Source organism: Chrysemys picta, chromosome 4 (assembly GCF_011386835.1).
Source record: "Chrysemys picta bellii isolate R12L10 chromosome 4, ASM1138683v2, whole genome shotgun sequence".
Lineage (NCBI taxonomy): Eukaryota > Metazoa > Chordata > Testudines > Emydidae > Chrysemys > Chrysemys picta.
Window position 1 is genome coordinate 144937283 of NC_088794.1, and position 26872 is coordinate 144964154.

The window sequence follows — 26872 nt, forward strand, 5'->3', positions numbered from 1 at the left end:
CCTGGCAGTAGCGGACATTATTGCTATCATGAGGCCACCAAGTGATCTGACTGCTTTGGGACACCCTCTTAAGCCAATCTCATTCAGGCCGTGATCCAGAGAAACTTAAGAATATTCTTAATGTTGTGTTTCTTGTGGAGTCCCACAGGGATTGTTTCCTGGCCCTATGCTAGTTAACATTTTTATCAATGATCTGGAAGAAAACCTAAAATCATCATTGATAAAGTTTGCAGATTAGACAAAAATTGGGGGTCTGGTAAATAAATGAAGAGGACAAATCACTGGTACACAGTGATCAGGATTACTTGATAAGATGAGTGCAAGCAAACACAATGCCTTTTAATATGGACACACATAAATGTGTACATCTAGGAACAAAGAATGTAGGCCATCCTTAAAGGATGCGGGACTCTAAACTGGGAAGCAGTGACTCTGAAAAGGACTTGGGGGTCATGGTGGATAGTCACCTGAACATGAGCTCCCAGTGTGACACCCCAAAAGGGCTAATGCAAACCTTGGATACATAAACAGGGGAATCTTGAGTAGGAGTAGAGAGGTTATTTTACCCCTGTATTTGGAACTTGTGTGACTGCTTCTGGAATACTGTGTCCACTTCTCATGCCCACAGTTCAAAAAGGATGTTGATAAATTGGAGACGGTTCAGAGAAGAGCCAGGAGAATGATTAAAGGCTTAGAAAACCTGTCTTATAGTGACAGACTCGAATAGCTCAAGCTGTTTATCTTAACAAAGAGAAGACTAAGGGGTGACTTGATTACAATCTATACATATCTACACGGGGAACAAATATTTAATAATGGACCCTTCAAGCTAGCAGAGAAACGCGATCCAATAACTGCAAGTTGAAGTTAGACAAATTGAGACTGGAAATAAGATGTTAATTTTTAACAGGGTGACCAACCACTGGAATAATTTGCCAAGGGTCATGGTGGATTCTCCATCACTGACAATTTTTAAATCAAGATTGGCTGTTTTTTCTAGAAGACCTGCTCTAGGGATTATTTTGGGGAAGTTCTATGGCCTGTGTTATGCAGGAAGTCAGATGAGGTGATCACAGTGGTCCATTCTGGCCTGGGAATCTCTGGATTTATAGCATGTAAGTAATCCCATTGACTTCAGTAGAAGTACTCACATGTTTACAGTTAAGAGGCTGCTTAAGTGCTTCAAAGTTGGGAATTTAGTCAAAGTTGGCACAGGGTAGGAGCTTTTGGCCTTGAGACAATAAGCTAAAGAGCAAAATTTCAAACCATTTCAAGTTATAAAATCATTTATTTAAAATAATATTAAGATACAAGCAAATCCAGTAGAGATGACCATATTTGAGAAATATTTAGGAGGGGATTCTAAAAGGGAATCTGTGATAGTTCTACCCCAGACTCATCACAACTGATTTCTCCAATATATGTGTATCTTAATTTCTCAGGATGATTGTGGTCAAAGTTGAATGGCAGTGGGTGAAGGGGACAGGGAGCTGTTTGTTAGACAGTACATGTGGAATTAAGAACCACTGGATGCAATGTCTAAGAGACAGGATGCCGAAAAATTCTTGTGTTATTAATCATGCCACTGACTTGATATGCTACTGCTCTTCACAGTGAAATCAAAAAGAGGACACATCTGAAAAACTAGATAGTCTAATGAGTAAGACATTTGGTAAATAAGACCAATTAAAAATCAAAAACAGTACACATCTGAAAAAGCAGATAATATAATGAGTAAGACATTTGGTAAATAAGACCAAATAATGATGTTCTAAACCTCAACCTAACACATTCAGCCACGTTAACACTAATGCTATTACCAACTGCAATTTTATATCCAACCGTTTATTAAAAATGTGGTTAGGATTTTTAATGGAAAAAGTATTTGAGTGTTTTCCACCCCTCACCCCATCCATCGTCATTGAAAATCACCTTTTGGATACAGCCCACTCATGAAGAACAGGAGTACTTGTGGTACCTTAGAGACTAACACATTTATTTTAAGGTGCCACAAGTACTCCTGTTCTTTTTGCGGATACAGACTAACACGGCTGCTACTCTGAGACCACTCATAGAAAATCCAAGCTCTCCCCCCCACCCGCCCCCATGAATGTTTTGGAAAATTATGGACATGTGAAAATAAAGGGCTATAATGAAAATTCTTTTTCAGCCTTAATTGTGAGGAGCATTATCAGAGAGACAAGGTGGGTGAGATAATATCTGTTGGTGAACGAGACAAGCTTTCAAGCTCCAGAGAGCCTTCTTCAGCTATTTGTGGAGCTCAAAAGCTTGTCTCTTACACCAGTAAAGTTTGGTCCAGTAATAGATATTACCTCATCTACCTTGTCTCTCTCCTCTCGTGGGACCAACATGGCTACAACAACACTATGAATGTGGTGACATAGCTGGATCCAGGGCTTATCTCAGCACTAGAGTCAGACAGGACTTTTTTTAATGAAATGTTTTCTTGTCGGAAAATGCCAAGTTGTCAAAACTGAAACTTTTTGTGGGAAATGGTTGGTTCTGATAAAACTTTCATCAGGAAGGTTCCTCAGGTGCAGGGTGGAATTTCTGGTAGGTGGATGAATGCCACCCTGGAATTGCCAATAGCCCAGTGATTAGGGCAATCTTATGGGATGTGAGAGATGCAGGTTCTGCTAGGAGGAGAGATGCTTTATCTGCTAGGTGGACCAGGGAGTTGGACATGTGTCTTCACCCCGGGTCTCTCACATGCCAGATGAATGCCACAACCACCAGGCCTTGGGCATGGGGTGGGTCTCTCATTCTCTCCTGGTGGAGCTGTTCCATTTGGTATAAATAATTAAAATTCTTTAGGCCAGAGAGATTGACTGTATAGTTATTAAGGTGTCCCTAATTGAACACCCAAATATAAAGGAACCTATGATTACAAGCCATAGAATTATAGAAGTGTAGGACTGGATGGGACCGTCATCTAATCCAGTTTCCTTTACTCAAAGCAGGACTAAGTAATAACCAGACCATCCCTGACAGGTGTTTGTGTAACCTGTTCTTAAAAATCTCCAATGATGCAGATTCCACAACTTCACTAGGCAATTTGTTCCAGTGCTTAACCACCCTGACAGTTAGGAAGTTTTTTCCTAATGTCTAACCTAAACTGCCCTTGCTGCAAATTAAGCCCATTGCTTCTTGTCCTATCCTCAGAAATTAAGGAGGACAATTTTTCACCCTCCTTTTTGTAACAACCTTTTATGTATTTGAAAACTGTTATCATGTCCCCTCTTGGTCTTCTCTTCTCCAGACTAAACAAATGCAGTTTTTTTCAAACTTTCATCATAGGTGATGTTTTCTAGACCTTTAATCATTTTTGTTGTTTGCTTCTGGACTTCCTGCAATTTATTCACTTCTTTCCTGAAATGTGGTGCCCAGAACTGGACACAATACTCCAGTTGAGGCCTGATTAGCATGGAGTAGAGGGGAAGATTACTTCTCATGTCTTACAACACTCGTCCTAATACATTCCAGAAAGATGTTCGCTTTTTTTTTCAACAGTACTACGTTGTTGACTCATATTTAGCTTGTGATCCACTATGACCCCCAGAGCCCTTTCCGCAGTACTCCTTCCTAGGCAGTCATTTTCCATTTTTTATATGTGCAACTGATTGTTCCTTCCCAAGTGGAGTACTTTTCACTTGTCCTTATTGAATTTCATCCATTTGCTTCAGACCATTTCTCCAGTTTGTCCAGATCATTTTGAATTTTAATCCTATCCTCCAAAGCACTTGCAACCCCTCCCAGTGTGGTATCATCTGCAAACTTCATCAGTGTACTCTCTATACCATTATCTAAATCACTGATAAAGATATTGAACAGAACCAGACCCAGAACTGATCCCTGCAGGACCCTACTTGATATGCCCTTCCAGGTTGACTGTGAACCACTGAAAAGTACTCTCTGAGAATGGTTTTCCAACTAATTATGTACCCACCTTATAGTAGCTCCATCTAGGTTGTATTTCCCTAGTTTGTTTATGAGAAGGTCATGCGAGACAGTATCAAAAGCCTTACTAAAGTCAAGATATATCACGTCTACCACTTCCCCCTTATCCACGAGGCTTGTTACTCTGTCGAAGAAAGCTATCAGGTTGGTTGACACAATTTGTTCTTGGCAAAACCACATTCACTGTTATTTATCACCTTATTATCTTCTAGTGTTTGCAAGTTGATTGCTTCATTACTTGTGCCATTATTGTTCTGGGTACTGAAGTTTAGCTGACTGGTCTGTAATTCCCCGGGTTGTCCTTATTTCCCTTTTTATAGATGGACACTATATTTGCCCTCTTCCAGTCTTCTTGCATCTCTCCCACCTTTCATGAGTTTTTGAAGATAATCACTAATGGCTGCAGTCGTCAGCTCCTTGAGTATTCTAGGATGTATTTCATCAGGCCCTGCTGCCTTGAAGATATCTAACTTATCTAAGTAATTTTTAACTTCTTCTTTCACTATTTTTGACTCAGATCCTACCTCATTTTCACCAGCATTCACTATGTTAGATGTCAAATCGCTACTAAACTTGTTGGTGGAAACTGAAACAAAAACATCATTTAGCACCTCTGCTATTTCCACATTTTCTGTTTGCAACGGGGTCCCTGGGGTGAACCCAGGACTGTGAGACCACTGAGACCTCTGAATATATCAACATGGGCTGCCTCTCACACAGTGATGCTCCTGCCAAGCTACAAGCCTCTGACAGGCACTGCATTTACACAGCCATCCACAGGTAGGGACACACCCAACTGAGTTACATCTCCCAGCCCTCATGAACCATCAATAGAGACACTCCAGACAATTCACCCGAGCTCCTCCAGCCTTGCACCCCAGAAATATGCCATCTTGTACTGCTCAAGGTTCCCTTGGACAGTGCACACTCATTAATCAATTCACCACGTCTTCATACGAAAGTGGACATGCACCAGCCTTTGTAACCTGAGCTGAGATTCCCCGAACACTTCAACCAAAAACAGCTGTTTTACATAAAATATATAACAGATTTATTAACTACAGAAAGGTCGATTTTAAGTGTGTGTAAGTAGCAGGCGTCGAGATCAGAGTTGGTTACTTAAGAAACAAAAATAAATTTGCAATCTCAATTCTAACTGAAACAGACTAAGCAAGATTTGAATCAAGCGGTGCCTCTCCCTAACAGATGGTACAAGCAGGTTACAGTTCCTCAATACACAGACTGGACCAGAGGCACTGACTTCCCCAGTTCCCGGGGAGTGCTCGATCCCGGCTCTGCCCCAGGCCCTGCCCCGTTCCACCCTTTCCCCCATGCCCCATTCCTGCCCCCGTTCCACCCCTCCCCTGCCTCTTCCTGCCCCGGCTCCTCCCCCTCCCCCCAGTGCCTCCTGCGCACTGCTGCACGGCTGATTGCGGTGGGTGGGAGGCACTGAGAGAGAGGGGGAGGAGCTGATTGGGGGGGCTGCCAGTGGGTGCTGAGCACCCACTATTTTTTTTTTCTGTGGGTTCTCCAGCCCCGGAGCACCCACGGAGTCGGTGCCTGTGGACTGGACCACCTTCCAAACTTCCCCAGTTTAAAGTCTTTGTCTTCCAGACCTTTTTCCAGGTGTTGAGATGCAGGGAAGAGGGGAGAAGAAGGGGGAAAGAAGCCAAGCGATGACGTCACTGTCTTTCTTTCATTCCTTCTTCCAGCTGCTAGAAAGATCCTTGCTGTGACGTGGAGGTCAGTGAGTCCCCATTGGTCAAGCAGTCTCCATTGCATATGTGCCTTCTCTAAGGAGCCTCTGGGACAATGGATTGTTTTCTTGATAGGCCATCAACGCCCATCTGGCCAGTGACGGGTACTCCTTTGTCCTTCCTGAAAGTCCAGCTATGGGCATCTCCCAACCTCACAACATATTTCAATAGCACATATAGCAATACTTCACAACTTCACCTACAATTCAACATGATATTAATGTTCAACAAATCAAGACTTTTAAAATGATACCTCACAAGCCATGCATTGTACCAACATATCATAATCATATCACAGTGGTGAATATGGGGGTTCCAGTGTGCTACTTCGAGGGACAGTGTCACAATGTTATTGTCTTTCCCCCCTCATTGAGTAATGGGCCTATCCTGTCCTTGGTCTTCCTCTAGCTTCTAATGTATTTGTAGAATGTTTTCTTGTTACCCTTTATGTCTCTAGGTAGTCTAATCTCATTTTGTGACTTGGCCTTTCTAATTTTTTGTTCCTACATGCTTGTGTTGTTGTTGTTGTTGTTTTATATTCATCCTCTGTCATTTGACCTAGGTTCCACTTTTTGTAGAAATCTTTTTTGAGTTACAGATAATTTAAGATCTCCTGGGTAAGCCAGTGTGGTCTCTTACCATACTTCCTGTCTTTCCTATGCAGTGGGGATCTTACCTACCAACTCCCTGAGTTTGCTAAAGTCTGCCTTCTTGAAATCTATTATCTTTATTCTGCTCTTTTCCCTGCTACCATTCCTTAGAATCATGAACTCTATCATTTCATGATCACTTTCACCCAAACTACCTTCCACTTTCAAACTCTCAACCAGTTCTTTCCTATTTGTCAAAATCAAATCTAGAACAGCCTCTTCGCTAGTTGCTTTCTCCACCTTCTGAAATAGAAAAATTGTCTCCAATGCATTCCAAGAACTTGTTAGATAATCTGTGCCCTGCTGTATTATTTTCCCAACAGATGTCAAGAGTAGCTGAAGTCCCCCATCACCACTAAGTCCTGTGCTTTGGATGATTTTGTTAGTTGTTTTAAAAAAGCCTCATCCACTTCTGCTTCCGGGTTTGGTGGTCTGTAGCAGACCGGTACCATGACATCCCTATTGTTACTTGTTATAATCTTAGCCTGACTTTCTTAGTACCAAGAGTCCTATAAGAAATGCTAGTAACCTCTCAAAATGTTGTAAAGTAGCTTTTCTATATATTAAAAAGTCCATTATAAAGTCGGATATTTTGGGGCCTTCCAAGATTAGAAGCAATTTTGTGTGCGCATACTATTGGAAGATAGGGAAATTTCCTTTTTGAAGCTCCCATTTCTGTTCCTTCAGGGTTATGAGATATTACACCTTATATTGTCTCTGGTATAGGGCTCAATATTTTGCAACCTGGGCATCAGATCAATGTAACTGGAAGTTCTACATTTTGGGGGAAATAGGAAACATGATGATGATAGGCTGTTCTTTTTAAAATGGCAGCTCCTTGGCCTGTTTGGATAAGTCCCAAAGGAGATCGATCAGTTGGTAAAGGGCTAGTGAGACAGTCAAGGGCGCATGATAAATCAGTTTATCAGATGGATCATATAGTTACCAACTCTGCATGGCCTTGATCTGGCATTAAGGTGCTGGTCCCCTCTGGCCCCAATCTAGCGAAGCACTGGGTAGTCTTTGGGATTCCTCACATACTGAAATGCTTGCTGGATTGGGGCCAGACTGTTCAGCACTTTCCACACTCAGGCCCCACATGAGGCCTATATAAAAGTTTAGGGACTGATCCATCTCACACAGATTTTCATTGGCTTGGATCAGGCCCTTGGGAAGTAAAATAAACCAGAGAGAATATTTTATTCAGCACATGTAGCCTCTTTTTCTGCTCATTCAATATTAGCAGCGGATAATGATTTCCTTAAATTAATTCACTCTTCAAAAGTATTACACAAGTCAATTTTTTAAATCGGGATTGATTGTGACCGGTTCTCCGTGACTATTCAACATTCTAGCTACTCTATGTTGGCTAGTTGTGAATGGTTCCATTAGTCACATGGTATTGTTTGTGTTCCCTGATGAGATAAATGCACATGCAATGCTGGCATGAACACTTCGACGTATGACCTGAACGTTTCGTCTCCATGAATCATGCAGCTTTGAAATTTGCTTTCTAACATTCTGAGAATGCACAAATGTTTGCAAACAAACTTCAAAGGAATGTGCATATAACCAAAGTAAAACTGAATTAAAAACTCAAGTGAATACTAATTGAGAAAATATAGGGGTGTGTGTATATATTTATAGTATATCTGAATGAATGAACATAGGAGTTGACATACTGCATTAGACTACTATATATAAGCTATAGATGCATGTGTACACAAATTATATATATATATATGTGTGTGTGTATATATATATATATATATATATATATAAACATGACAAATATGATGAAAAAAAAAATAAATCCTTGTGCAATAAAATAAGGAAGGAAGCAAGTCTGTGTGATAATGAAAGATGTGACCTGATCTAGCTGTCTTTGCTCCTTCAATAAGCGACACCAAAAATGAATTTAAATCTCATCAATGGCAATACTGAAGCACACCTGGGGCCTAAACATCTGGGAAGTGCCGTATTAGTATTGCCATCCCTTAGCTTACAGAGGAGGCCGTGTGGATGAAAACCAAAAAGACACGCCACCTGGAATTTTAAATAGCTAATTTGGAAAGATGTGTTTGTGTCATCCAGTTTCAAAAGCAAAGTACAAGCTGTGTAGTCGTCATTACTGCTGTGAATCTAACATAGTCTCATCTCAATGTACAGGGATTTATGCACGTTCACTGACTCTCTGTCTTAAGATGAGGCACTACACCCCTCAGAATGCTTTTAATTCCTAGCCACTTGGGGTTATATTCTCCTCTTGATGTGCAAGGATTTATGGCCATAACTCCCTGGCATGCTCCTGGGAATGCATGCATGAATCGCCACTCAATGAGATGAGTCCTTACAATGCTTAGATTCTTGAGTTTTATGTTTCTTTTTCTGCTTCTGTTATTTAGAAACAAACCCACAATCTGTTCCAAGTTGTCTACCTTGTTCTTGTTGCTATTAATGATGCTATGAGGTCAACTAAATACCTACAAAAAGAACAGGAGTACTTGTGGCACCTTAGAGACTAACAAATTTATTAGAGCATAAGCTTTCGTGGACTACAGCCCACTTCTTCAGATGCATATAGAGTGGAACATATATTGAGGAGATATATATACACACATACAGAGAGCATGAACAGGTGGGAGTTGTCTTACCAACTCTGAGAGGCCAATTAAGTAAGAGTAAAAAAAAAAAAAAAACTTTTGAAGTGATAATCAAGATAGCCCAGTACAGACAGTTTGTATCAAACTTATCAAACTGTCTGTACTGGGCTATCTTGATTATCACTTCAAAAGTTTTTTTTTTTCTCTTACTTAATTGGCCTCTCAGAGTTGGTAAGACAACTCCCACCTGTTCATGCTCTCTGTATGTGTGTATATATATCTCCTCAATATATGTTCCACTCTATATGCATCCGAAGAAGTGGGCTGTAGTCCACGAAAGCTTATGCTCTAATAAATTTGTTAGTCTCTAAGGTGCCACAAGTACTCCTGTTCTTTTTGCGGATACAGACTAACACGGCTGCTACTCTAAATACCTACAGATTCTTCAAGAAAAAACTGTGTTTATGTGAAGTTCAGGTTGTAGACACATGTCTGTGTTTTCAGCCGATATTACCTTTCATGTTTGTTAAAGGGTAAATAAAAAAGTGGCCTCTGTGACCATCTTGTCTGTCCTCCTGTATAACACAGGCCATAGAACTTCCCTGAATTAATTCTTTCCAAGAAATTCAGTGTTAAAGTGACACTTTCACAATAATCCATAGAGTCGCATTCAACTCACCACCACAACCTTAACTCTGCCCTAGAACAGAAAACAGATCCGAAACGCACGCTTGGGAAGTGGGTTACGGGAGGGAAAACATCATTACATTGTAATAAAACATTGTCAGGAAGGGCAAGTTAAATGGCTATAAGGGGGCAATCAGGACTGGGCTCCTTGCAGAGTAGTTGGAATAGACTTAGTTCAAATGGCACTTCAGCACAGAGCCACTTTCCAGACACATATACAAACCTTTACATTTGCACGTTGGGGCTTTCCCTGTGTGTGTAACCCACTGAGGAGTGTGGGTGACAGGTTCTCCTCTGTGCCTGATCCACAGAGGATATGAGTCCGTGAGAGCCCCTACCTACAGTGCTCGTGCAGCTCATGCTTTTAGTTCAGTTTGCCACTTTGTTGGCCAAGATGGCACCATCACACATTCACTGAAGTCAATAACAGTACATTAGTGCCTGCAGGATTAAGCTATGGGGTAAAGGTATTGAATCTTTAACCCAGACAGCCTTTCTCCCAAATGTTCATTAGACAGCAGAGATAAATAGGCATTTAAAGAAACAAACAAAAAAGTGCTTTAAACAATCTTACTCAACATCTCTTTCACTTGCTTTGCTTTCAGAAGCCAATTCTCAGTAGCACGAAGACAACCTTTATGTTGGTCGGAGACTATGGAACTCACTGCCAGATGAAATAAGAATGACCATTATCTGCACTATATTCCGAGCTGGATGCACAACCAGCTTCTTTGCACAACAGCTCTACAGCAAAGCGATTGTCCTTTTAAGGGTAGTAAGGACAAGTGGTCAGTCAACATATGTTCCATGGTGTGTCCCTTTAAGATTCTTGGGATTTTTAGCTTGGATGAAGATCAAGGGAAGGCCAGAAGTAGGTGATGGGAGAGAGAAGAATGTTCCCAGGGGAATAGTTAATGCCTGGTGGAAACCCAGGCTACAGTTTCTTTAAGGGCCATGGGACCAGGAGCCTTGTTGAGTGGGTGGGGCAAGGCTCCCCTCTCTTTCAGCCAATCAGGACATGATTTGGGAAGAAGGCTGTATATATTCTGTCTCTTCCTTCAGAACAGAGGAGACAGGAGGTGATGCTGAGAGCCTCAGCTGATGCTGAGAGCCCAGAAACACAGGTCCAAAGAAAGGAGGGTTGTGCATCCCTGAAACTGAAGGGAGAGACTACAGACCAGGGAGAGTTTATTTTGAGTTTATTCGGACTTAATAAAGTGAACCCCAGTGAGGGAATTCATTCTGATACCTTTTAATCTGTGTGGAGTTCTTAAGGAGCTCTGAGAAAGGGGGAAACTGAGGCAGGTTGCCACAGAACCATCCCAGGCCATGAAGCAGTGCTCAGGAGTGGTCAACCTTTTTACAAGTACCTTTCGCTTTCATACTTACATGTATTGCCAATCAAAACCCAAGCCTGCTTCTTGTTATGGGGGAAGGGAGAAATACTGTAGTCACTTTTACTGGTAGGAGGCACTCAGGCCTTGGCTACACTGCCAATTCACAGCGCTGCACTTGCTGCGCTCAGGGGTGTGAAAAAACACACACACACCCCGAGCGCAGCGAGTGCAGCGCTGTAAAGTGCCAGTGTAATCAGAGAGCTCTCGCAGTGCTGGCGGTGCGACCACACTTGCACTTCACAGCGCTGCCGCGGCAGCGCTGTGAATCCGCAAGTGTAGCCAAGGCCTAAGATACTAAGAACAAGAACATAAGAATAGCCACACTGAGTCAGACCAATGGTCCATCTAGCCCAATATCCTGTCTTCCCACAGTGGCCAATGCCAGGTGCTTCAGAGGGAATGAACAGAACAGGTAAACATCAAGTGATCCATCCCCTGATGTCCATTCCCAGCTTCTGGCAAACAGAGACTAGGGACACTTCAGAGCATGGTTTAGTATCCCTGCCCATCCTGGCTAATAGCCATCGATGGCCTTATCCTCCATGAACTTATCTAGTTCTTTTTTGAACCCTGTTATAATCTTGTCTTTCACAACTTCCTCTGGCAAAGAGTTCCACAGGTAGACTGTGCGTTGTGTGAAGAAATATTTTCGAGATAGTTAAGTCACATTGCAGTGCTCTTATATCCTGATGAGACGAGTGCTCAAGCACTTTCAGAGCTAGTAACTGTGTGTGCAAATCTAAAATTTGGTCTTTGCAAGTACAGCTATTTAGGTCCTTGTATTGGCATGCATCACTTGGCATGCATATCTAACTTTGAACTTTGCTCCGCCCCAATGCTTCTGTCAGTGAGGTGAGGCTGCATGAATACTCCCAGAAATAGAACACAAAAGACTGCAACAAATTCATTTCTCAATTTGAGTGACTATTTAAATTTTGTCTTTGCAATATTAGAAGTTGCCTTTCTACAGCTGCGCACTCTGATTCTGAGAGCATGTAAGTCACAAACCTGCAGGATTAACTGACCACGTACCATGCCTTAAAAATTCAAACAATGTGCGTCCAAGTAGGGAACCAGTAATAGATAAAAATTCTGGGAACGAACCAAAACATGTCCATTTACTTTGGCAGGGGATTCACTTACCTTTTTTTTCTTGTTTCCCCCCTGATATTCAAAACAAACCCATCAGGGACAGAGGTAATGGAATTTGGAAATGACTGATGTTCAAAGGCCTTATTTGAAATGGACCTATGCTAATGAACAGTGTCTGTATAAATTGGGACAACATCTTGCATATTCCTAAGGAAACAGCTTTATCAGGAAAGGCCGCATCTCACTGAAACGCCGATATAAATATTTCATCGGGCTTCACCTTTTTTGAGTATTGTCAAAATCTTCAAAGTGAATTTGGCTCTAACTAAACCAGTCTTTGGCCAGAGGAACACGTTCTTCCCAAGAGACTCATCCACTGTGTGTGTGTGGTCTCTCAGCCATGATCTGAGAGGTTATGTTCATTACAACGTAATTAAGTTTAATTGCTACCTCCCTGACTCTCTTCACACAGGGATGTTGTGTTTTAAAAACTAAGGGCCTGATTTGCCACAACTACTACTCTAGATTTATGCTGGTGTAACTCCATTGTCTTCAACAGAATTGCACTGGTGTAAAACTGGAGTCACACTATGATGAATTCGACGCCTAACCTAGTTTTTACCTCTTGTTTGTTTTCTCCATGTATCCTATGTGATACTGAAAACAACTTTCGTTAAGAAATGACGTGTGAACTGTTACTGCAGATGTGCAAACTAGTTGCGACAATATGCAAAATTAAAGGATTCTGTGACCCATTTGAAAATTCAGTTTTGCAGAAAATTGTACTGAGGTACATTCATTATTGAGACAAATCAGGCATTCTTTCCACTTTTTCAGAAGGGGGGATTGAAAATGACCTGTTTCTAACTGAAAGGAGGTAAAACAGGGCCTATTTTTTAGGAAAGATGACTTTCTTCGGAAGCAAAAATATCCATTACTTTTAAAGCACCAATAATGTAAAATTTGGGGGATTGTAAAGTGGCGGGAAATGGAAAGTTGAGTATTTTCACATATAAATCCATCACTCAAGCCTGGTGAATGCCACAGAGCTCTAAGGGCCCAATCTAAAGCCCGGTGGAGAACTCCCTTTGATTTCAATAAGCTTTGAATCAGGCCTTATATGCTCTAGTTTATTTATTTTGAGAAAAGGTCCCATCATTATAGAGCAGGGGTCTCAAACTCAAATGACCATGAGGGCCACATGAGGACTAGTACATTGGCCTGAGGACTGCATTACTGACACCTCCCCCCCGCCGCCCTTTGCCCCGCCCCCACTCCACCCCTTCCATGAGGCCCCTCCCCTGCCCCGCTGCTTCCCACCCCTTCCCTGCCCCTATTCCAACCCCTTCCCCGAAATCCCCACCCCAACTCTGCCCCCTCCCTGCCCCCAGGGGGTGCAGGAGGGGTGCAGGGTGCGGCAGGGGGCTCAGGGCAGTGGGTTGGGGTGCAAGAGGATTGCGGTGTAAGTAAATATCCTTAAATCAACAAATCCTACCTGTTTTTACTATTCATTCACTAGTGTATTTGTAACAAGCCTAATTCAAAAATCTAAATCACTGGATTTGGACTCTAAGGCCCCCCCCCAGTGTAGACCAGGCCTAAGAAGTTCTCAAGCAGCACTTTTCTTATTTGCCTATGTGTGCATTTTGATTATGATCGATTAAAATATTTTTTGTCAGTTTGTGTGTATGGGGAAATCTACATTTACTGGCATTTACCGATAAAAATCTAGTCCTTACAAGACTTCTTATGGACAGATAGATGTAAAATTGACATGAGTGACAGCTTTGTTGTTGGTCATGAGCTGTGGACTCAATTCAGCTTAATTGCTACAGGGAGACATACTGTTATGGTGGGGGACACAGATGGTGGAATAACGTGCTAATTTCACAGGATACAGAAAGTGAATATAGCTCTGCATACATGGTGTGTACTTCACAGGCAGGGCCGGCTCCAGGCACCAGCCGACCAAGCACATGCTTGGGACGGCACCTTGGGCCGGTGTGGCGCTCAGTTTTTTATTAATTTATTTATTGGGCGGGGGCTGGCGTGGTGCGGCGCTGGGGGGGGCGGTGGCTGGCGCTCGGAGGAGGGGCGGGGTTGGCGCGGTGCTCGGAGGGGGCGTGGCTTTGGGCGGCGTGGCATTCTGGGGGGCGGGGATTCAGGCGGCGTGGTGCTGGGGGGGTGGGGATTTCGGCGGCACTGGGGGGGGTACGGCGGCGCAGCGTGGCGCTCACGGGGGGGGGGGCGGCACTCTTCTTTTTTGCATGGGGCGGCAAAAAAGTTAGAGCCGGCCTTGTTCACAGGGGAGCCCTTCGGCTTTGCACAAAACAAAACATACTCAAATCGGGAGTTGCTTTTCAGATTCATACAACTTTAAAGTCTCTTTTGGTTTAGGGATGAGACATAACTTGCAGACCAGTCAGTAGAGCAGTCTGATATTTTTCCACCCAAATGTAATTTTGATGCGGGAAAAAAATGATGAAAAAGCAGAAACCAAAAATCTTTAGCAAAAACGGTTTTTGAATATTTTCAGCTTTTGTTTTATTTTTATTTTTTTAATTGAAAAGCAAACAAAAAAAAATAATGGTGGGAAGTTTCAATGTAAATTTTTTTTTTCAAAATTACTGATGAAATCTAATTGACATTGTTTGACCAGCTCCGGTAACCAGACCCATCCACTTTCTTTCCTCACAAAGTCATTGGGATTCACATTGGGATAAAAGGGAAGGTCCTTTCATGGACTGAGAACTGGTTAAAAGACAGGGAACAAAGGGTAGGCATTAATGGTAAATTCTCAGAATGGAGAGGGGTAACTAGTGGTGTTCCCCAAGGGTCAGTCCTCGGACCAATCCTATTCAACTTATTCATAAATGATCTGGAGAAAGGGGTAAACAGTGAGGCGGCAAAGTTTGCAGATGATACTGCTCAAGATAGTTAAGACCAAAACAGAGTGTGACGAACTTCAAAAAGATCTCACAAAACTAAGTGATTGGGCAACAAAATGGCAAATGAAATTTAATGTGGATAAATGTAAAATAATGCACATTGGAAAAAATAACCCCAACTATACATACAATATGATGGGGGCTAATTTAGCTACAACATGTCAGGAAAAAGATCTTGGAGTCATCATGGATAGTTCTCTGAAGATGTCCACACAGTATGCAGAGGCGGTCAAAAAAGCAAACAGGATGTTAGGAATCATTAAAAAGGGATAGAGAATAAGACTGAGAATATATTATTGCCCTTATATAAATCGATGGTATGCCCACATCTCGAATACTGCGTACAGATGTGGTCTCATCTCAAAAAAGATATACTGGCACTAGAAAAGGTTCAGAAAAGGGCAACTAAAATGATTAGGGGGTTGGAACGGGTCCCATATGAGGAGAGTTTAAAGAGGCTAGGACTCTTCAGCTTGGAAAAGAGGAGACTAAGGGGGGATATGACAGAGGTATATAAAATCATGAGTGATGTGGAGAAAGTGGATAAGGAAAAGTTATTTACTTATTCCCATAATACAAGAACTAGGGGGTCACCAAATGAAATTAATAGGCAGCAGGTTTAAAACAAATACAACAAAGTTCTTCTTCACGCAGCACACAGTCAACTTGTGGAACTCCTTACCTGAGGAGATTCTGAAGGCTAGGACTATAACAGCGTTTAAAAGAGAACTGGATAAATTCATGGTGGTTAAGTCCATTAATGGCTATTAGCCAGGATGGGTAAGGAATGGTGTCCCTAGCCTCTGTTTGTCAGAGGATGGAGATGGATGGCAGGAGAGAGATCACTTGATCATTGCCTGTTAGGTCCGCTCCCTCTGGGGCACCTGGCATTGGCCACTGTCGGTAGATAGGATCCTGGGCTAGATGGACCTTTGGTCTGACCCGGTACAGCCGTTCTTATGTTCTAATGGTCTCAGACTTTACAAAGCAGCAGTTCCTGGAGGAATCTGTTCAAAATGGCTGTTGCTAGCTCTTTATCCTCCCTCTTCTCAACCCTTCCCCCCACTAGGTGGAACGAGAGAAAGCCAGGGTTCCCTCTTAAAGGACTAGTAAGAACTTTCCAAGTGACATGGAATGATCGTGTAGTGGACCCTCGCTCTCTTGCTCAGAAGGAGGCCGCTCCTTCCGGTTGCCTTCAGGCTTGTCTGGCCAAGGCACAAAGCTGCAGAACAGTCTAGGGCTCTTGTCTCCACCCAAGGTGGAGCAAGGCCCCCTCAGGTCCTCTAGTTCCCAGCCCCGCATTAGGGCTGGGCACTAGACAGTCATGGCCAGGCTTTAGCCTGGGCTTGGGGAGGCTCAAGCTGCCAGCAATTAAACACTGGCTACAGGGGGCTGGTTTCGGCCGGGCCGGGGCTCCGGCCGCCAGCAAGGCAATCACAGTCTATGGAGCTGGTTCGGGCCTGGGCTTCAGGAGGCTCAGGCTGCCAGCAAGAAAACAGTCTCAAGGCTGGCGTTAGCCTGGGCGGGGCTCAGGCCGCCAGCAAAGCAACGGTCTATAAGGGAGAGTCCTTCTTCAGAGCAGGAGCCTCCCTGCACAGTGTAAGGAGTTGGCCACCCCGGGGTAAGGTGGCAGGGGGACACAGGCCCACCCTACTCCACCGCATCCCAGCCCAGGGCCCTGGCAGGGGCAGGATTGGCTGCCCCTGCGTCAATGGGGATCCAGCCACAACATGCCGACTGACCCATACCTGGCCTTGCAGCCGGCTGTTCCGTGGCTGTCCCTGGGCCACTTCCTGCCTCCCTGGGGTTTGGTACCTCTCGCTTCTGGGGCTCGTCGGGCTCCTTGGGGTACACCGCAGCCGGTAGTCCGGGCCACTCCTCGTCGGGGTCTCCCACTACCGTAGCTGTCAGACAGCCCGGGGTAGATTCTCCTACTGGGCACGGCAGTATGGCTGGAGCATTCTTCTCCGGGGATTCCACCACAACTGGGCTGCAGGGCCTTCCTCTTATACTTCCGGCCCTGCCCCGAAACTTCTGGAGAGGGGGGTGGGGCAGGCTAGGCTCCACCCACCAAGGGGATTGTAGTGGACTCTCGCTCTCCTGCTCGGAGGGAGGCCACTCGGCCTCACTACAGATAGCAGGAAGAAAATAGATACGTCCTGCGAAAAGCCCATCGAGCATCTTTAGTGCATGCTCTGTTTTCACTGTGCAATGAGAAGCTTCTCTATAAGACATGGTTTGTCTGATTAATGTGTGCCCAGCATTGACTCGCACCTAAATTCTACAAACGAACTTCAAAGAAAATAATGATTTTCTTTTTGATGAAGAGCAGTGCTGTTCTTTTAGCATCTGCACTATAACGAGCACCACAACTCCGGCTTGCTAAGCTAATTGGTCTTTGTTTCAGAACGGATCAAAACAAGACAAAACTTATCAGTAAACCAAAATTTCTGATACAGGTTAGAAAATATTGTGTGTCTTTTCTGTTGTTTGTCTTGTTTTCTTCAGTTTCTCACAAGCAACAACAACGTCTGAACATGTGTGAAGTAGAATTTGCACTACGAAAAACTTTTCTGCTGTGGCAAATAAGTGACCCTTTTTACGCTCATCAATTAACATCCTCAAATGACAATGTTTGCAATTACTTGGGGCCCAAACCAGCAACCCTTATTCATTTGAAGAGATGTTTTGAATCCATTGGTGAATAAGGGCATCACAATATGGCCTGAGCCAGATGATATTATTATTGCTATTGTGGTATTTCCTAGGAGTACGAGTCATAGCTCAGGGCCACGTTGGGTTCGATGCTGTACAAACACAGAACAAAAAGCCTCTGCCCCAAAGAACGTATAAACTAAGTATAAAATAAGACACTACAGGTGGATACTGACAGATATATGGGGAGAAGGGACCACAAGGAAACAATGAGACAACATTGTCAGTATAATGGGCAGGGGTCTCAGTGCACCAGCAGCCTCACCCTTGTCAAGTGTTTGCACGGGATATGCACAGTAGCTGCTATCGTTTTAGAATCTGACAGTTCTATCATTTCTAGGGGAGGAGGGAACAAGAAGCGTTTGAGAGCCTTTGTGACATTTAACTAGAGGTCAAGGATTGAATAAGGCTGGAGGCTGAACTATCCTCTTGAGCGCAGGAAATGCATCCCACCCTTCCGTGTGAGTTGGGTAGTAGGAGATATCTATGAAACACAGAATTAGGAGTATGAAATCTTTGGGGCAAGGGCTGTCTGTCTGTTATGTTTGTACAGTTCCAGGTGCAATGGGATTGGGGCCTCTGGACAGTATCTCCATGCAAATAAATGGCCACTGCTCGCCGAGGGCTCTGCCAGTCCCAGAGCTGGGTCCCCCAACCTACGCAGCTGTTACTGGCTGTGAACAGTTGAAGGGCGGTGGGGAGCGGAGGAGCAGCCACAGCCCCGGGGCCCCAGGCACCAATAGCAGCAGCAGGAAGAGGAGAGGAGAGAATGCAGCAGCCTCCTCGCACTGCCCGGCACCAGCTTCTGGCCTCCAACCTGGCCAGGGGGTGGAGCCTCGTGGGGGAGAGGAGGAGCAGGGGCAGGGCCACAGAGAGGGGGATGCAGCCCCCCCCCCCAGTTTTCTGTCTAGCCCACTTCAGTCCCCACCGTCCCCCGCTGCTGGGAAGAGCCGGCCGCTGCCGCTGTTGGTGAACGTGGACGGTGCATGCCGTCTTGCAGGATCAAGCCCTTAGCCGCAGAGCTTCTCGCTAGAACAGTGAAACTGAAGAAGGCCTGTGCCGCAAGTATAAGAAGGAGCTAACCTCAGTTCTTCCTAATCTCTTGGGATCCGCACAGTTATCTCCCTGCTTAATTGAATGAATGGGAAATTAGATAAAACTTTGCAGAGCAAATCTTTTAGCAAATGTGATACCCAAGTAAAAAACGGGCTGCAGACTCTACATTGTCACAGCTGCTCCTTTGTTTTGCAGAAGCGTATTTTGAAGGTAAGTCCTGCTTACACTCCATCCCTATTAATTCTACTGTACATATTCAATGTCCTCTTTTCAATGCGTAAAACCAGAAGGGAGACTAAAAACAAATAGCATGTGTTTAAAAAGTTTTATAGGAGATGGCACCAATATTTTCGGAAAAATCGGCCTGGTTTCAGGGTGCAGCTTTATAACGAAGGTCTTATTGTTCAGGGCCAAACCTGGAACCTAAAACTAGGCAGGAAATGATGGAAGAGAAGAGAAGGAAATAGGCTACTTGGCCCTGCAAGATCCAAAGAGGAAAAATACAGACAAAATAAGGAAAATGGGTTGCTGACTTAGCTATAGGACCACTTACATCTGTGGCAACTAAAGGTGCCCAAATATCAACTGACTCATGGAACTTTTTTTTTTTAACCTTTATCATAACAGATGGGAGTTGTGCCATTGACTTCAGTGAAGCTAGAATTTCACCCACTATAACTAACACTGGCTAAATTTGCACTGTGGTCTGTGGACCAAAATTTTTCCGAGAGGTGGGTGCAACAGCTGCCCACCTCTGTGCGCTACTATCTGCAGTAGCATTGGGTTTTGTGGGCATAATGGGTCTGATCACCGTTTACACGGATGCCCTTGGCACCCACAGTTGAAAATTTGACCACATAAGTGTGGAACCCATAATGACAGAATACAACACTCAGGCTTCATCTACAAAGCGTCCTTCTGTAATAACTTGCAAATGTGTCAACGTGCAATAGTGGTACAATTGAGCAACACTGAAAGCTCGCTTTCTCCTCTTTCTCCTCCACTGAAGGGACTGATAAAAGGTAAAGGAAGTAGCTATGGAAGGTTTAACATACATCCACTTCTTTTAGGATTCTTTCTAACAAGTCGAGGTTCTTTGGCCTACATTCTCCTTGAATTAGAGCCACTGGACCAAAGCAGTTCTAAAGCTGGCATATATGGCAATGGGAGAGTTGTCCCGATGTAGGGGAACCTTCTGGTCTCACAATGCCACCCTCTCCCTGCAGCCTGCAAAAGACCTATGGCCAATGGAAAGGGGACACAGTCAGGGTGTCCACACACCCCACTGATCCCTGGCTGCTATAACTTCCCTTGGGGCCATTAGTGTAATTTAAATCAGCTCTCGGGCTATTATATTCTACACTGGGAGAACCAACAGGTGAACACAAGGTCAGAGGAGTGCACAGAAAGCAGCACCATGAGTTTCTAGAATGTAGCTGAGGATCTGGGCCTTTTCATTATTCCTTACATCCCAAATATTGCTTGTCATTAGCTGGAGGATACTGAATCTAGATAACAAGACTGTAATGGAAGGGAGGGAACCACTGAGTGGGGGGAAGTTTGAGGTAGCTAGCCAGTGAGTGGCTGACTCAGCACAGGGATCTGGGGCCTCATAGAGTAATGAATGTCGGACTTCACATAGACTCAGGATGGCAGGAGAGAGCAGGCACTTACTCAAAATGGCTGCCACCACATAGCCAGTAATCAAATTACATTGGAGAAGGGGATTCACGCAAAAAGCAGCCTGCCGAATTCATGTACAGATCAGCTCCAAACTGGAGATGGGGCATCTTCCTCCTCCCTTTCTAATGACACCCCTGCCCTATTCTGAAAACACATACCAACACTGCTAATCTGTAAAGAAAGTAATTCTGTGGGTTAACCACAGAACCTGTACTGTGAGAAGAGAGGACCCCTTGCTGGTCTGTGAAACACCAGTGCTATAATTCGAGCTGGTTGAGAGATGCCAATTGTTTTTCATAGAAAATTTTAGAAAACGTTTTTTTAAAATTTCCCACAATTTATTTATTTTTTTAAAAACTGAAACTGAAAAATGCTTTTCAAAAACTGAACATGTTTCACTTTTGGTACTCATCTTCAGTTTTAGGAAACCCCCAGCACAAATTTTTACCACAAAATTACTGATTTTCAAAAACCTGAAATGTTTTCAGTTTTTGGTTTAATGCTGGAAAATTTCAAAGGAAACAATTTTTTTCCTCACAAAAATGTTCGTTTCATTCCAAAAGACAATTTTTAATACAGTGTCAATGAAACAGTTTCAGACAGCTCTAGTTGTGTTTGATTCCCAGCATTCTTCCCACGCATACCCAAAAAACCTGACAGCTTCCCAAATCTGGAGTGAAACACCATCGTGTGTGTATAATGACTCCCTGCATGTGCTACCAGTGAGGTTTAAACCTCTCCCTGTCCCTTGTAAAAGCGTGAGCGTCTTCGAGCTAAAAAAGTAACTCCATGAACTGGTAGCTGTAGAAAGTTCTAAATCTCTTGTGTAGACCAGCCCCTAGAGGGAGACATTCAGCCAGTGGGAGTTACATATACACAGCTGCACGTGTATCGCTGCTGATGTATTTGCATTAAGTGCCAATTGTTTTTAATGTGACTTAGTTCAGATTGGGTTGGGAAAGATGGATCCATTAGGGAGAAGCTAAGCCACCAGGCCATCCAGGAACTTTTTTTATAGTGACTCCAGACCTGTCTGTTTATAGCCCAAGCAAACACCCGTCCCCCATGGTGCCACCCACTCATTGCACATTATATAGAATCCAATTGTGACATGGAGGCAGGAGAAGTAACAGTAAGGTCTTAAGCACTGAACCTTTGAAGGGTTTTTTTATAGCGTCTAATAGCAGAGAGCAGTCAGCAAAAGTGCTGGCTAATCAAGGTGAGCACTGCCGTGAGTAAGATTCAGTGATTGTTGCTATAAAGTGATTCTAAGCGTGCCTCAAGAATCACTTTTGTTTATCTGCTTTCAGATATCTCCAGCCTCGATCAGAAGAAGGAGGCGGAAGAGGAAGAAGAGAAGGGACTCGTGAGTAATGGCATCATCTGTGTCACCATATCCATCAGTCAATTACATGTCTGTTACCCCACGATGGCCACGCTTTCAGTCTGACCCATTTGTATGGCTCAGCTCCAGCAAATGTGCCAGAAGGAAACATTGCCTGATTTGTTTCTCAAAAGCAGAACTGAAACTGTATTTTCTCCTGTTGCAGATCGGGAGGACATGCTCATAAACAAAGTGTCCCCAGCAATGTGTTTTTCTTTCAGATCCTCCTTCTCTCCAGCTCCCATGAGTAGGCCAAGAAAAAAACTAAAGAGGCAACAAAAAGATATGGCAAGTCCTTTTGTTGAATTCAGGATGGAGGGCTTGGATATTAGAACAGCGGTTCCCGGCCAATGGGAGCTGCAGAGCCGGCACTTGGGGCAGGGGCTCCGTGTGGAGCTAGGAGCTGAGGGAGGGACATGTTACCACTTCTGAGGAGCTGCGAGGAGCTGGGTAGGGAGCCTGCCAGCCCCACCTGCCTCCCCTCCAGCACCAGTGGGGGTCCTGGGCTGCTCCCCCCAAGCACCTGCAGCACCCCCAGACTCCCCCACCCCAAGCACCCGCAGTACCCCCTGGGCCGCCCCTCCCCAAGCACCAGCGGCACCCCCAGGGCCACTCCTCCCCTCTCCACTGAGCACCAGCAGCATCCCTGCCCCTCCCTCCCCCCCAAGATTTAGTCTGGGGTATATAGTACAAGTCATGGACAGGTCATGGGCCGTGAATTTTTGTTTACTGCCTGTGATCCGTCCATGACTTTTACTAAAAATACCTGTGTCTAAAACATAGCCTTAATTATGGGGGACAGAGAGCTGTGTGAATTGATTGTGGGTGGGGAAGCAGCGCCAGTGTTAATTGTTGGGGAGATAGCGGAGCTAGTCTGGTGCTATGAATTGTGTGCAACGCAGGCAGGCAGTTTGTGGGGAGTGGGGTGGAGAGTATGAATTGTATGGTGGGCTTCACCAATTGTAGGGAGGCCAGCATAGATTGAATGTGAGGGCAGTCTGGGCGGAGAACACCCTACCCTTAAACCTGCCTCCCTCGGGCATCTCATGAGAAGACGGAGTGGAGCTCTGCCATCAGGCCCCCAAGGTGGCACTCCTGTGGTCGGTTGTATGTCCCACTGTACTGTGAGCAATAGACTGTAATGTTACTTTCCGTGTAAAGCCTGTTCTTCAGACTGTTTTCTCGGTGTGTGTGTGAATCACATGAGCCAGTTTTACAGTCTGTAACAGGGTAGCCAACTCAATGAACGCGTCCCACATTGCCAAGGCCATTCATTTGATTCACATAAAGCGAAAACATCCTTAAAAACAGGTTTGATCCTTTAAAAAAAATCCCCCACCTTTACTATCCATTATTGTGGCACGATGCATGACAAAATGGGGGTAGCCCACATTCTGGCCATTTTCAAACACGTCAGTGGCCTGTGTTGCCAGTTTTGAAGGCTGAGAGTTATGTCAGGGCATCTCTAAGGCATTTCTCGCTCACTCTGGGTACTGCACCTTTAAGGTCCTCATCCCTTCTGCTGAACGCCCCAGATTCCTTTTCTGAACATGTGCTGCCCACAGTAGGACTGGCAGCCTATTCGCAGCTCAGACCTTTCTCCTGGGCCTGACAAAGGTCTCTTTCAGGGCTGTAGACCCCATTGGTGGCCATCTTTTAAAATGAGCGACCCCCTCTCCATCTGCATTATCCCAGACTTCACACCTTACCTTGGAGACAGCTGACAGAGGAGCCGTGCAAATCCTCCAGTGACCTGCAAACCCCCAGGGTCGTTGGAACATTTCTTTTAGAGAAGAAATCCTGGCGTCGCTGGGATACAATGTGTGCGGCGAGCAACCAGGCATTAAGAGTGACATGAGAGACTAATAGGTGCGAAGAAACTTGGAGAGAACCGCAGATTTCAAACACTGCAACGGAAAAGGAGGAAGGTGGTGAGAACTAGTGGAGAGGGGCCTAGTAGAAGCTACTCATTCCGGTCTCGTTAGCTGGCCCCCTAATGAGAGACCAAAGGGAATACTTGAATGGCAGTAAATTTAGAACCAATAAAAGAAAATACTGCTTTAAGCAGCACAGGGAATCGCTGCGTTAACTGCTGCTGTTGGGCTATCAAAAAGACTGGGTCTATTTCATTAACACTAAGGCTGCGATTATGTCATGGAGGTCATGGAAGTCATGGAATCTGTAACTTCCATTGACCTCCATGACATTTTCTGCCCCAGGGCTGGAGCTCCCAGCCAGCCCTGCCCCTGCAGCTCCCAGCCCCTGCCCTGGTCGGGGGGACCCCACATCTGCCCCACCACGGCAGGTGGCAGGGGGCTGGCGGACCCTGCAGCTGCCAAGCCATGGCAGGGAGAAACCCTGCAGCTGCCCAGATGTGGCAGGCAGTGAGGACCCCCGACAGCTGCCCAGCCGTGGTGGGGAGACCCCCGCAGCTGCAGCTGCCCCATGGGCAGGAGGACCCCAGAGCTCCCAGGCATCACAGTGGTCGGGGTAGGGTGACCAGATCAGAGGAAGAAAATAACGGGACACCGGGGGGGGATAAAAAAAAAAAAGCCGGCGGAGAAAAAAAAAAAACTGCCGGCGGAGCGAAATATCGGGACAAATTGATCGGTCGGGACGCGGGACAAACTGCTAAAAATCGTGACGGTCCCGATTTTATCGGGACGTCTGGTCACCCTAGGTGGGGGACCCCGGAGCCTCAGCACCAGTGGGTGCTGAACCCACCTACCCCTTTTGTCAGGGGTATTTTTAGTGGAAGTCAGGGACAGGACCCGAGGCTTCCATGAATTTTTGTTTATTGCCCATGATCTGTCCATGACTTTTACTAAAAATATCCGGGACAAAAACGTATCCTTAATTAACATTAATAAAGTTTGTGGCTATGCGGGGCAAAGTCATCACTAGGATAACCAGAGGGTAAGTTTCAGGGCATAAAGAGTTTTCTGCAAAAATCAGGAAGGAATCCTGAGGGCCTGATTCACAGTCCCTTGAAGTCAATGTGAACTTTCCTACTGATTTCAGTGGACTTTGGTTTGATCCCTTAGTTAGCTGCAATGCCACTTAAAATGACCACATAGCCCCATTTGACTGGATAGTCCATATGATATCCCAGGGCCAGGCCCTAGGAATGGCTTTCAAGACACCTTAAAATGTTCCAGTTTTTTATGTCATCAATCAAAACTTTCTGATAAGTACAAAATGTTTGTTCACGTACTGGTGCACAAAGTAGAGTTTGCTTGGCGTACGCCAGTGGAACGAGCGTTCAGTGTAATGAACGGTGCTTGGAGTGACGAGGGAAGCCGAACGAGCACAGGCGTGCTAAAAGCAGTGCACGTTAATGACACTTGCTCCGTGTTTCACAATAAGTGCATTCAGAATATTCATATGCTGGGACGAAGCCTCCCGTTTGACTTGAGAAAGGTGCATTCATTGCTATTGAGTCAGAAGCCAGCAAGAGTGATGCCAGCTCGCCTCGTTAAAAGTACACACATTTTTCTTTTGATCCAGTATTTCACAACCTTGAAAAAAAATCATTCTAAAACTTTCTGGTTTTGAAAATAGCATGAGCATCATTGGGGAGGCAGCGTGGCCAAGTGGCTAGAGCGCTGGGCTGGGCTGCAGGAAACCTGAGTTCTATTCCTGGTTTGGCCTAGGTAAGTCAGTTTGCTTCCTTGTGCCTCAGTTTATCCCTCTGTAAAATGGGAATAATGATAGTTCTTTGGTAAAACACTTTGAGATCTACTAAGGAAAACCACAATAGAGGAACTAGGTAGTATTATTTATTCCTGTGTGTTTTCACCCTCCGTGTCTGAACATCTGTTCCTATTTGTGCTGTCACTGTGCTTCCAGGATTATGGCTTTTCTGTGGAGTTGGAGTGAAATCCTCCATATCCCTTGGGGAACTCTGAGGATCCATCCACACACACACACACCCTTCCCCCACCTATTATTATGGCCTCTGGCCCCATGTGACAGCCACCGGCCTGACAAATAGAGACAGCGCTGACAGGCACTGGGACACATTTGAACACGCCTTCTGCCTCAGCACCTGAGCCCCAGGTGTTCAGTGCTCCTACTTACTGACAGTTCAGGAAGGAAGAGGTCAGACTGGAATTTGAGTCCAGCTGTCCCTGAGCCAGCCTGTGTGCCTTGTGCATTGAGAGAGAGAGAAGATAACCTGCTAGTGGCATTTTGGCAGACCAAAATGTCTTGTGTGTATATATATATATATTTAGAGGTAAGTACCTCGCTTCCTTGGAAATAATTCTGGGAACCTCCCACAAATTCTGCCCCTGCCCCTTTAGGAGCATTGCGGCGTGGGAGCAGGAGGCAAAGGGGATTGCTGCATTTTGCCGACCATGAATCCCTCTGCCCAGTTCTGTGAAGCGATTCTGGGTGATCTCCCAAAAAAAAAAAAAAACATTCTGTCAGATGGCTAATTAGCTAATTCGAATAGAAACCTGAGTGCCAGGGATGCACAGCTGTGTGTGTGCCCGCCACGCCTAATCCATCTGCAGAAAAAACCACATGCTAGGTGGTTTGACTTTAGGGTAAGTTGGGATGGGAGGAGGCCCCGTTAAGAAGAGAGAGTCCATCCTTACTTAGAGAGTCTGGGTTTTTCTTCTCTCTCCTCTCCTCTTCTCGTCTCATCATTCACACAGCTTCACATATTTTCATAGAATCATAGAATATCAGGGTTGGAAGGCACCTCAGGAGGTCATCTAGTGAGTCCAATCCCCTGCTCAAAGCAGGACCCATCCCCAATTTTCTCCTCCTTTATGGCATGGTGATGATTAATGATGATGAGACTAGGGTGACCAGACAGCAAGTGTGAAAAATCGGGACGGGGGTGGGGGGTAATAGGAGCCTATATAAGAAAAAGACCCAAAAATCGGGACTGTCCCTATAAAATCAGGACATCT